The sequence below is a fragment of the Papaver somniferum genome, chromosome 7, assembly GCF_003573695.1.
Source record: "Papaver somniferum cultivar HN1 chromosome 7, ASM357369v1, whole genome shotgun sequence".
Lineage (NCBI taxonomy): Eukaryota > Viridiplantae > Streptophyta > Magnoliopsida > Ranunculales > Papaveraceae > Papaver > Papaver somniferum.
In genome coordinates this window covers 95,394,955-95,409,190 of record NC_039364.1, presented here as the reverse complement: position 1 = coordinate 95,409,190, position 14,236 = coordinate 95,394,955, and positions in this window count along the sequence as shown.

Sequence of the window (14,236 nt, the reverse complement as noted above, 5' to 3'; positions counted from 1 at the left end):
TGCTCATATTGGGCTCAAACTCTTTCCAACCAACTTGAAATTTGCTCAAACGGCCATCAGCTGGTCCCACGATCACCAAGGTCCGGTCTCATACCCTCTTGGTCGGTCCCTCACTTTTCCATAAGTAGGTTTTATCACCTAATGCTCAATCGAGCACTATTTCAATAAATAGATGAAACCGGCATTTAATCATCATTGTTTCACCAACTGGCCAACTAAGGACCTGGTGCACGCGAGCACATGGGCGCCACATGGACTTTCTCATTCCATGTGGTCGGTCCCTCCTTCACTCATGACCTGTTTTTAACAATTCATCAATTGACGAACAATGATCAAAAATTAGGGTTTCGAACAAACGCTCCACAAATCATTATTTTGAGCAAGTTCAAAACACTAATAAATTTATGTTGATCCAGCAATCAACATCTGGATTAATTATATAATATTCGGTAGTCTACCAATATTTTATTGGGTCACGTCACCAACAAATAATTCATCGAATTGAGCAATACTTGCTCAGTTGCTCGAATATTGATCCAACTATCAATATTCCGTAATTTATCAGTAATTCGTCGAATTGAGAAATACTTGCTCAGTTGCTCGAATATTGATCCTATTATCAATATTCAGTAATTTATTAGTAATTTGTCGAATTGAGCAATACTTGCTCAATTGCTCGAATATTGATCAACTATCAATATTCAGTAATTCGTTGAACTGAGCAATACTTGCTCAATTACTCGAATATTGACCCAACTGTCAATATTCAGTAATTTATTAGTAATTTTTCAAATTGAGCAATACTTGCTCAATTGCTCGAATGATCGACTATCAATATTCAGTAATTCGTTGAACTGAGCAATACTTGCTTAGTTGCCCGAATACTGATCCAACTATCAATATTCAGTAATTCGTCGAATCGAGCAATACTTGCTCAGTTCCTCGAATTTAACAGTATTTGCTCAGACGAGCAATATCAACATAAGAACACGTATGTTCAATCCATGAATCACTGAGTATTCTTCACTCATGCTCAATTCAACAAAACTTAGACTCACTGTCTAATCAGTCAACAACTGACTAATTAACACACGTCTGTCATGCAGACTCCACGATTCGTGAGACATCAATCATGTCACATGGGGGGATGTCACTTATGGTTTTGATCTGGCGGCCTACGGCACGTGGATTCATCCACGACGAGAAATGTGAGTAAGTCTTGCAAACGGTTGAAGGAGTTAGCAAAGTTAGTGGGTGAGCGGTTAACCAAGTCTCTGCACGACCTGGAACTGGTTTCACCACGATCTTCCACTTTCCCACTCTTTCACTCAAGAAACCGTCACACTTACAGGGATCAAGGTGTTTGCTATTCTGACAGTATAAATAAGTCTCTGAATCTATGATTGGAGGACAACATTCGTCTACACAGAATTTCTCGAGCAATTACTCTCAAGAATTCGTTAATCTCCCAGAACTTATTCGAACTCATCAGTTCACGGAAAATTTGCAGAAACCTTCAACACATCCACAATCCTTGATCCCACAAAATTCTCAGCTTCCCTCCTACAGATCAACCCATCTCCCTCTTTGTGAGTCATTGACTTTGTTTAGGCCTGAGTCCTACAGATTGATCTCTCGAATCTAAGCATTCCCTTTGTAGTGCATCTGTGTGAGGTTTAATAGTTTGCTCGGTTGAGGAGTCTCAACAACACGCTCGTCTCTTCAATTCTTTGAAAAACCAGCAAATCGTTTTTCCCCATCTACAGTCTTATCGAAACAAGCGATTGTACTTCTGCAATCGGTTTAGCAAGGGAACTAACTTTTCTTAGTCAATTTGTTAAACTATTAGGGAAAATTGCTTCGGGCAATTGTTTCCTTGATAACATATTAAAACCAAATAACTTGTAGTTTCGGTTTTGATATTGGTTATCTAAAATGGTATGTGAAACCTGCGTGCTTAACTCTTATAGGTTGTACAATTGTTTTGGATTTGTAAGATCCTTTGGTTTTTGGTATTTGCTCGGACATTTGTCATTTTGTGAGAAAAGGGGGGAGAAATATATGGAGTAAACAAGTGATTTGTATTCACTTAGGAAAGGACGATTGTGCTTAAACGTTATATCTAATGAAAGAGTAAAGCATTGACTAAGGAGGAAAAACATATCATATGATGATTGTAGTTATTTGGATTACAAAGGGAAATAACAAAGATGTGCGGATTGAAAATCTAACTATCTCACCTTTAGGGGGAGTATTAGCTTTGTTATTTAAATGTCAACAGCGGCATTTATGGATTGAATATATGCAGGGTATTGTGCTGTTGAAACTTGGAATCAAGCGTATGTATAAAGAATTTTTGTAATTTGTTTATCCATATGATTGTAAGAGTTTTGTTACTAAAATTGACAAAGGGGGAGATTGTTAGAGATGTAGGATCAGAATCTCGCACAGAAGAATATGCTTGCGAAATATTTAACAACACATCGCGAAGACATCGCAGGATGATTTCAGAAACGACATAACAGATGACATCAACTTAAACATGAGAAAAGTGTGACGATCTTGCGAAAATTAGGAATGTTGCGAATGTTACATTTGTAAGCTTGCGAATGTTACATTTGTAAGCTTGCGAAAATATCGCAAGCCAGATCCGAAATTAGGGGAAATGTTAGTTGTACATTAGCTGTCATCCACTATGTAAACACCTATATAAAATGAAAGGCAAGAGAGAGAAAAGATATAGATAATCAGAAAGAGAGACACACTTTAGGAGAGGATACATTCTGTAGAGAGAGAAAGTAGAATTGGTTGTATTATTATTATCTCCTTCTTCTTCCTCCTTCAAGAACCTAGAGCTCCAAATACTCATTAATGGAGTCTCCATGTAATCAAGATGTAATTACAAATAATCATAGTAAAACCTAACCCCGTGGATGTAGATCAAATTGATCGAACCACGTAAATCTTGTGTCTTATTTTCTATTTTCATTATCTTTATCTTTATTTTCATATCAAATAAGTTTAGATCTAGAAATTATAGTCATGATAGTACAAGGGGTGTGTTGTAGGATTTCCTGCACTACATTTTTGGCGCTAGAAACAGGGAGGAGTAAAGGATTTATTCCTCCTGTAGCTTGTTGGTTCAAGAAATTTCCATGAAGATTAGTTATTGTTCATATTTTTCTAGATCTACAAAATTTAGGTTCAAAAATGGAAATTTTATGGAAGAAATCACACTTTCAGGGAGTAAACATCATCAACAATTCAAAGACATGAAAAGAGTGAGAGAAAAAATTAGTTGTTGTTGTGAAATTTAAGGAAAAAATGGAAGTTTCAGTGGAAGATTTTCATGTTCAGGAGAAAGCAAGAGGCATTTTACGAAGAAACAAAGGAAAGACGAAGATAATGATAAGAGTCAGAAGTTGTGATTTCTGTCACAAACAGAAATTCGCACAGATGGTTCAAGGCTCAGCGAACAATAAATAGGTCACGGGTTCGAATTCGCAGAGACACATATTTTTCATTTTCTTCTCATTTGCATGGGAGAATAAAAGAATAAGGAAAAAAGTTATGCGTTAATTTCGCAGAGAGGTCCTTGCACAATTGGTCCAGAGAGCGGTATGTGCGTTCGTGGTCGCAAGTTCGAATTCGCCTGCGAACATAGTTTTATTCTTTTTTACAGAGAGCGAAAAAATGAATAATTTCGCAATATTGTTTCATTATTTCGCAAACAAGAGGCAGCATAATTGTTCATGTGCGAAATTTATGAGCTCATTGTCGCGTGTTCGATTCCCACCTCACGCGTTCCTTTTTCGCATATTTATATTTAAGCTATTAAGGGTGAAGATGAGGATAAAGGTTTACAGTTGTTTAATTATTTCGCACAGCAGAGTTGTCACAGATGGTTCAGTGTGATACTTCACAAGGAGAATGTCATGGGATCAATTATTGCCACTCGCATATTTTTTTTATTATCTCGCATGAGAGAGTTCGCACACTTGGTTCGCACAGAAAAGAGTTGATGATAATTTCGCAGAGATATTTCGCAAAGAAGAAGCTTGCATAGTTGGTCAGGAGGCATGAATGCAAGCAGCAGCTCGCGGGATCAATTCTTGCTTCTCACATGTTTATTTTTGTTATACGAAATTTATACAGAATTGCCTCTCACACAGTTGGAATTTGATTACTTTGCAAGACCTTTGATTATTTCGCAAGAGAAGCTTAGCACAGTTAGTATGGTGCGAGAAAATCCAAGAAGCAGGTCAAGGGTTCAAGTCTCACTTCTCACACTTCTTTTTGCTGCGCGAAATTCATACATTTCAAGGCATTTATTCACTTCTTTGACAACAACAGCGACTCACATGAAAGATAAGTACCACTTCCTTGAACATTTTACTTTATACTAAGAACGAATAAAAAGATTTTAGATTTGATTTACAAAAAGCGATTCAATCGAGATAACAAAAATTTCAAGATTTCAAAAATTACAAAAATTACAAAGATTTCAAGATTTCAAAATTACAAAAAAAAAAAAACGAAAAATTCGATTTATATATATTTCTAGAATATTTCTTTTACAGAAAATAAAAGATTTTTGATTTGATTTACAAAAGGCGGTATAATCGCAGAATTACAGAAATTTCAGAATTACAAAGATTCCACAATAACAAAAGAAACCGAGAAAAATCTCGCACAGATCAATTTATATATTTCTCTTGAAAATTTGCTTTGTTTCAAATGAGAATGATATCTAACATGGAGAGTAGTACGAGGAAAAATAAGACCTTCCATCAACATGCTAATAAGACCTTCCATCAACAGGCTGCATAAGACCTCATTAGGATCATTTCCATGAAAGATGTTTATCGGATGAGACGAAACAAGTTATAAAAAGGAAATCAAAACAAAGAAAAACGATTTGAACTTGCAATTAAATAAAAAATTTTGATAAAAGAAATGTATTACAAAGATTTCATAACTACAAAGATTTCAGAATTAGAATGTATTAAAATTTCTTTTGAATATTTATTTTGCTTCAAATGATATAATATTATGAGAATGAAAGAATGAATGAAAGAGATGACAGAAATGAAAGAATGAATGAAAGAGATGACAGAAATGAAAGAATGAATGAAAGAGATGACATAAATGAAAAGATGAATGAGAGAATAAAGAAACGCGAACATTTCGCAGAAACAAAGAGACGCGAACATTTCGCAGAAACGCGAATAAAATTTCGCAGATAGAGGCGAACCTTTATGGCGTACACCTTAGTTCGCGAATAAAATTTCGCAAGAGGCAAATGTAAGACCTAAAGTACGTCATAGAAGGGGGTACCTGTTGCATGACTCAGCGAAAAGGTTATACCGCCCCTGGAACCTGAGTCATGGAGATTTGGGGTCAATAAAGCCCATCCAGGAGAGGTACCTTGGATTTTCAACCTAAGATTTTTCTTTAGGTTGGACGACTAGGGGTCTCTTCTATGGAGTGCAGAATCTGATCAAGGCGCCGAGGTACACGGTTGAGTCAAGAATTCCAGGGGCGTCTGGAGCGTACCTTGCCATTCTTGAGAAGTCTTGGCTTATACTGCACTCGTCCCGAAGAAAACCCCACTTAGGGTGCAGTCTCGTAACCATAAGCCCTATAGGTAAAAGGGACAAGAGGCTGCGAAAATAACTTGTTAGATGAGGAATCATGGATTGGTGTTTAATTGAGGATTTGAAGTTGTTCTGTTGAATTGAAATAAGAATTAGGGTTTCATAGAAATTGCAGAATAGATTGAGATGATGAAACAGATGGGTAATTGAGTTGTTGTTAGTCAAAGAATGAAGGGGTTATTGTTTAATTGATGTTGTGAACTCAAATTAGGAAATATAGGATTGATAATTGGTTTAGGTTTCCGAGAATCAAAGATAAAGATGAAGACTGTAGAGTTTTATTTAAATGAACTGATGGGTATTGTTGGTTGGAGATGTTTGCTCGAATGAGTTAAGTTAAGAAGAGAACGGTTAGGTTTAGTGGTGGATGAATCTGAGTCAAATGAAGGTAATGAAGAAATGAATTCAGTTTCCTGAGCAATACAGAGTGGAGGTAATTATGATTCTAAATTAACTTTGTAAATCTATTCATTTTGACTGTTGTGTGTATGATGTTAATGGAGCTAAGAGTGAAATGAGTAGGTGATTTTGTAATGGAATTGCAGATGTAAATAGGGTATATGTAATGAATTACAGTTGAGGATTTTATGTTGAGATGTAGAAGTTGGTGTTCTATGTAGAATTGAGTATAAGTATAATCTCCTTGTGGTGTTGGTGGTTGGTGGTCTTTGTTGGAGTGGTAACTGCATAACTAGAGGGTAAGTTATTATGGTTGTGAATGAGTTAGATTGAAAGATGGTTGAATTATGAAGTTCTTCTTGAACTGAATGTATGTGTGCTGGAAATGGGAAGTCTTTGAACTGTAGTTTAAGTTTATGTTGATTTACAGGGTTGATTCATGAATTGGAATTGAAGATGTTTAGGGTTTATTCTGAATTGCAAGAGAATTGGGATGATACACGATTTGGGTTCTGTTTTACAATAATTTGGGAAGGTGTATGGTTTGTGGCATATGAAAGATTGGTGGTATTGTTTATGAAATGGAGATTGCAGGTTGTAATGATAATGCTGAATTGAGAGAGTAGAGAATATGTGAGTGTGATGATTGTAGAATCCAGTTGGATAGTCTCATTGAAAGCTTGTTACTGCTTTTGCAGGTAAACTTAGTTTCAATTGTGAATTGTAGAATTCTGTTTTAAGTGATTTTTTTTGTATATTGATCAATGGTAGAATAAGGTTGGTGAAATTGAATTAGAATTAGAGTTGCAAGTGTGGTAGAGTCCTTGGCTTGTGCTTGTGGCTCAGGCCTGAACCTTATGCCTGTTTGACTGAACTTATTCAGTCTGACTCGGTTGTTTTATTATGTGACCTAGATCATCTGACTGAGTTAGCTCAGTCTGAAACAGAACCAACTCACTGAGTTGACTCGTGTGACCAGATCGTTGACCTTGACCAGAGTTTAACCTTTTGACCTTGACTTGTTGACTGTTAGTTGACCTTTGACCGTCAGTTTGACTGTTAGAGACTGTTAGTTGACTCAGATGGACTGGACCTTAGAATAATGGGCTGGTATAGTGGACTTGGGCTTTTGATTAGTTATCCTATTTTGATGATTTGGACCCCTTATGGTCCTAATTAGCCTTTGGGTTATTCTACAAAGTTGTAGATATTCGTAAGACTCAGCTATTGGACTATAGAATCAACCTAATTTTATTAGTAAACCTTATATATGCTAAAGATAGATAATGAAAAGGTGTAAAGTCATAAATGGACTTAGAACCATTAGCTAGACCTGTATGATCCTTGTATGAGCCTTTTGGATAAACTCTTAGAGTGCTTCTTTGATTAACAGTTAGCTATTAACAACGATCGATTCAAAGGACGAACCAGTGGATCGTGGATCTCGAGGTAGGCGTGGCTTGTCATCAAAATAGGTGGGAATACATTTGACTCTCTTGTAACCATTGATGTTTTCTTTTACAAAGATTTATGTTTATCAAATTCATGCATTGTCTAGTTGTGCATTTCATGCTTTGTCTAAATTGCATTATGATAATTCTGTTGATTCTGTGAATCTTTCCACGATTTGGAAAGGACTTGTAATGTTTTGTTTGTCATTATGAATTTTTATGGGAAATGAGAATATCCACTTGTGGTATATAGGATACGCTCCTTCACAATTATATATACATGAATTCAGCTTTTATGCTTAGAGTGGGTCATCATGGTCTTGGTGATATCAATAGCTAAAGAGTGTGGTTAGCACGAATATTATACATTGTTTGAAAGAAGGAGTTTGTTCCATATACATATATGATTATTTCAGTGACTTAGTCACTGTTTAATGTTTCGGAAAAACATGTATTGTTTTTCAACTCTTTCTTATGATTACTTGAAAGTTAAATGTTATTCCTGCTGGGCACCCCTTTTAGGGATGATGTGCTCACCCATTCCAATTTCAGTTTCAGAGACAGATCAGAGTTGCGCAATGAAAGCTTCGAGGAGTTGATTACGTTATTTAGAATACTTCCGTTATGTTTATTTTGTGTTTATATTCATTTGTAAATCAACTCACTATTGAATATGTATCATTTGAGAGAAGTTTTGTATATATATATATATATATATATATATATATATATCAGAGTGGGGCTAGTTTTTGGGTTAAGTTCTATAGCAGTTTTCTTAATTGAATGTTTAAGTAAATGATTTAGATTCTTAGTGCCTCTTTATTTAGTTAATCTCTTGGATTAGTCAGCTGCTAGCTTAGGGGGCGCTACAATTTGGTATCAGATCTCACTATTAGATCTTACATGGGAAAAGATAGAAATAACCAGTGCCAGTTAGTGAAATAGATTATTTTAGAACTGGATTGGATTTGTGAGATAAATCTTAATCACTAAAAGTTATTAATAATTAAAAGACTTATTTGATTGATTGATTTGTTTGTTTGTTTGTTTGTATATGTAGTGAAGTAAAAATTGTAGGGTGCACCGATAACTCTAGCTAATAAAGTTTTAGAGTATAATAAGTCTAAAAAAGCATGAATACGTAGACAATCCAATACTAAAATTAAATAATTGTGAGATTAGAATTATGGATATATCTTGAAAGTCACATAGAAACTTATTTAATACCTTGAATTATACGTAGAGTCAACATATTATAATTACATAAATGTTACTAGGATATGACCCGTGCCGTAACGGCACGGGCTTTGGTTCGGAATGTTTGCTTCACTTGTTTGATTAGTTATATTATTGTAGATCATACTCCTTAGGAGTTCAATGTGGAATAAGACGTCGTTATTGTGACTATTTCGCAAGACTATGAATTTGTATCATGTATATTACTTTATATCATTAGTTGTTAGTATGATGGACCTGATGGTCGATCTATCAGCAATGAAACCTTTTTCCACCATTGTTTTTATGTTTCTGAAGTTGTAGAATGTGATGGTCCTACAGCTATACCGCCAAATTATCACTTATTGTTTTTCTACCCATTGTAATCGTTCGATGATGTCTGTGAATGTAGTTCAATTACTTCGATTTATTGTAATTTTTTTTAGTATTCCTACTTATAATTAAAGTGAATCTCCAACAATATTATTATTAATTCGGTTAGAGTGCCAATTCGTATACGTTAACCCAGAAAACTCAACTACATATGTGTCTCCTAGTAAAGAAATCCCGTGGTTGCTCATATTTTCCCGTCATTCGATTTTAGGTCCCTTTGTCATTGCTTGAATAGTTCTATTAGTTTTTCCATTTGGGTTTATCAGTGTAACCTTCGAAGACAATTAGTGCAGTATGTTAGATTCTATTGGTATTGAACGGCTGTTAAACCTAAAACGTGTTCCAATTATGGTAGCCTTTTAAAATTCCTATCTCGTCGGCGGTCAACCTAGCGCTTACACCAATTACAAGGATCGATTACACATTCCTTTGTGATCAGTCACACCAATTACTAGGACCGGCTACACCAATTACTAGGATCGGTCATACCAATTACAAATATCGATCATACCATCTTAGGTGATTACTTAGGATCGCTTACACTAATAAAAGTCACACCAATACATAAATAAAGCATTGTAACTAGTTTACCAAGATACATAACAAGTTATGATCTGTTCTACTAACTCACACATATTGGTAATCCAAAGATATGCAATGAATAACAATACCAATAAGCCTAACGATTTCCTTTTCGATTCATAAAACAAGTTCATGAGCCTTTAAACGAATGCAAACATTGTTTCCTAGGACGAAATCTTCACCCATACCCATACACATAATCACAATAGCATTCATACGATTATGTCGATTTCTTATATACGAAGTTCAAAAGATAAGTGTTATACTTCGTATTGTAATTCCTTAACACTATGTCTACTAGAGTATAATCATTCACAGCTTTGCAATTATGTTTTCAATATAGCACGACTTGAAAGATACGTTGGGAATGAAACAGTTCAAGTCAAAATATTACTAACCTCAAGAGGAAGGATGATGTCGTCGATGTAGCTTGTTACTTCTTCACATTCTTCAAGTCTTTGAGTAATACTTGTATGTCTCATTACCATAATCTTTCTAGCCTAACCAATACGAAGTCGTCTCTAGTACATAATCAAGCGACTCTTTAATTGAGTTTTGATTCACTAAAATATGATAACAAAACTTGACATACCAATGCTTGGTGGGTTCAACCGAGCTATGCTCTTGTAGTTGCAGGAAATCCTACAACACACCCCTTGTACTATCATGACTATAATTTCTAGATCTAAACTTATTTGATATGAAAATAAAGATAAAGATAATGAAAATAGAAAATAAGACACAAGATTTACGTGGTTCGATCAATTTGATCTACATCCACGGGGTTAGGGTTTACTATGATTATTTATAATTACATCTTGATTACATGGAGACTCCATTAATGAGTATTTGGAGCTCTAGGTTCTTGAAGGAGGAAGAAGAAGGATATAATAATAATAAAACTAATTCTACTTTCTCTCTCTACAGAATGTATCCTCTCCTAAAGTGTGTCTCTATTTCTGATTATCTATATCCTTTCTCTCTCTTGCCTTTCTCTTTATATAGGTGTTTACATAGTGGATGACAGCTAATGTACAACTAACATTTCCCCTAATTTCGGATCTGGCTTGCGGTATTTTCGCAAGCTTACAAATGTAACATTCGCAACATTCCTAATTTTCGCAAGATCATCACACTTTTCTCATGTTTAAGTTGATGTCATCTGTTATGTCGTTTCTGAAATCATCCTGCGATGTCTTCGCGATGTGTTGTTAATAATTTCGCAAGCATATTCTTCTATGCGAGATTTTGATCCTACATCTTACCTCTTTTTTCTTGAATATTGCTTGAAAAGCGATCTTTAAGAAAAAATCCACCTTGTTGTAGTTGTTGGAGGAACGAGCGAAAGAATATCAGACTTGAAAAGTACGTACTTGCCTCTATTCTTTTGTGAAGTTCTGGAATGTTGCGAAGTAAATAAGAAGTATCAACCCTTGAAGTATAATAAGTATGAAGTATCCTTGAAGAAGTGTAAGAAGTACTCAATCCTCGAAATATATAAGAAGTATGAAGTATGAAGCATCCTTTGAGAAGTATAGGAAGTACTTAATCCTCGAAATATAAGAAGAACTCTGCGAAGTAAATAAGAAGTATCTGTCCTTGTATAATAAGTATTGCCTCTATTCGTGCGAAATTATTACTCCATTTTTGGTGAGGATTCTTATTGTTCATTAGCGAACGTCCACTTTGGGAATGATTCTTGCCGAGGAGATAAAGAACATAAAATGTTTTCTTGGTAATCCATAGTTTCCTCTGTTCTTTATCTATGAGGGTAGAATCCTTGAGAAAATGTTGAATGTGCGAATTGTTTCCTTATTCTTATCTTTGCCTCTGTCTCATGTTTTGTGCTCATGCAATAGTATAATCTCTTCAAGTTGCTTATAATTGTGCGAAATAATTGAGCGAGATAATCACATCATTCGGAAGAATCATATTCTGCGAAATTCTGACACATTCTACGAAATTTTGAATCATTCTGCGAAATTCTGAATCATTCTGTGAAGTTCTGAATAATCTTGCGAAATTCTTGAATAATCCTGTGAAATTCTGAATAATCCTGAATAATTCTGCTAAATTCTGCGATATTATTGCGAAGTTTTGCAAAATTATTCCGTACAGTTTTGTAAAGTACTTGTGCGAATATAATGCTTATGTGATGATTATGTTATGAAATGTGTATGCGATGTTTATGCCATGAAATGCTTATGCAATGCTTTTATGATGCGAGTATGATGCTTGTATGATGAGAATGCTTATCTATTTCAATGTACAGTTAATGTTTGTGTTACTTAGCTCGTTTTGCCGTTTAAAATTGATGTATGTTTAAATTGCCTCCATTCTCCATTTCTCTGCCTTTTTCTTTAGTGTATGCATTCTTCTTCGTGTAGTTATTGTTCCTCACAAGTTCTTACTTGTGTTTCATCTTTCCTTTTTCCTGCACTATTAGTATCTCATAACAGTATGATCATAATATCAAGTCTGCGACATTTTCACTGCCTCAGTTTCATTTCCATGTACATATTCGCAAGCTTGTTTGCTTGCATATAATCATTCTCGCAAGCTTACTTTCTTACTCATTTTCTTATGTGGTCTTATTTTGCCTTCCTAGTTAAAGGTCTTATTTTGCCACCTCTTGTCATTGCGACAAAATCGCAGGACGTCTTTGCACTTTCATGCAAAAACCCATTGATCTTGCCTTAACTTTTTCTTTTCTATTATTGTCTCGTCAGGATTGTTGCGATAATATGACATGCCTAAATATTCTTGCAAAAATAAAGCCCCATGACATTGTCGTCTTGCGACGAAATCGCAGGACGTCTTCACACTTTCATGTAATGACCCATTGATCTCGTCTTATCTTTTTCTCTAGTATTATTGCCTCTTCAGGATTATCGCACAAATATGACAAGTCTTAATACCCTTGCGAGTAAAAAGCCTCATGAAATTTGCGTCTTAAGACACTTATCAGCTCCCTAATGGAGGGTGCCGCCCTTATCTCCCCCATGGTTGCCCCTTCAAGGAGGCGTACTTCTACCATACAAGGTTAGCTCCTCCCATCCGGTCTTAACAGGCAACCGTACCTAAACGTGTGCACCTTTTTGGCTCAACAATAGTTAACCGAAGTTAATCATATGAACACTTTCATATCAACCTTGTTCATCTTAACACAACTAGTTCAAATGACTCAAATGAAAGTGGTTCTAGAGTTGTTCAATTGTTTATATTCTCATAGAAGTATAGAAGACACGATTGAAGCAAAATCAATTTTGATTCACTAGAATCAATTCATGAACATTATAGCCACGGTTTGCAAAATATTGCATTCCTTATTATATAAATGTATTAGTTCATGAACAAACCGATTTTAGAACATAACCTACTCAAGTATGCGAACGGGTACACATACCTAAGTGGTCAGACTTGGTTTGGGTTCGCCAGTATGTGAACGGGTACGGATACCTCCAAACTCGGTTGATTTCCCGGACTTGAACTTCGCCAGTACACATACGGGTATGCATACTAAGTTCCCGGACTTTCAACTAACCAACCAGTACGCATAGGGGTATGCATACTATGGTTCCCGGACTTGGAATAACTTGGAACAGTTAGCATACAAGTACGCATACTGTGTTAAATCCAATCATGGTCAATTGTTTTAAAACTCCCATTTCAATCATTGAAACATTCTTAGAAGACGACAATAGTTGTCTCACACAAATTATTAGCTTCAAAGCAATTTTCAAGTGATTGATAAATCAATACGAAACGTTCCGAGTCTACATCAAATGACTGTCTCACACAAATCATGTAATATGTTACAAGGCGATTTTCACATGATCATCTTTTGACTTTCGTCAAGAATATAAGACGAACTTAGTTAAAGCGAAAGCTTACTAACACATATTTTGAGAAATATATAAGCGAGTTAAAATCAGCTCGAAATATCAAATGTGTGTAATCGAAGTCTATATAGCTATACGACTTTTGTCTCAAATAGAAGATAGAGTCGATAGACTTTTGAGTGATAGATAAGTTCAAGTCTCCACATATCTTTTGTTGATGAAGTTCCACAAGCTCCCCTTAGTAGTTCTTCGTCTTCAATCGATGAACATCGTGAAGTCTAAAGCTCAACTACACTTTCTATCCTATTCCGAGACTTAGCTATAAGTTGACTAGAAATCAAGACTTATAGTTTTGGCAACTAAACTTGACAAATAAGCTTGAGATAGCAACTCTTGCGAGTTCAACCGAGCAGTGCTCTAACAATCTCCACCTTTGTCAATTTTAGTGACACATCTATCAATACATATGGATTACAAAATAAATAAACTTTGTAGCTTCTCATCCAAAAGCTTGATTTCCTTGGTTCTTCAACATTACTCGAAATATTCGTCACTTCCAAGTACTCAAGTGCTTCTGAATGTGTTCAACACAACATCATAATTGTTGAAGATCTGTAGCACAAGTTCAATTAAGAACTCTCCCCCATAAAATGTCATTCCCGAATGAACAACAAGAGCGACCTTACTTTTATAAGAA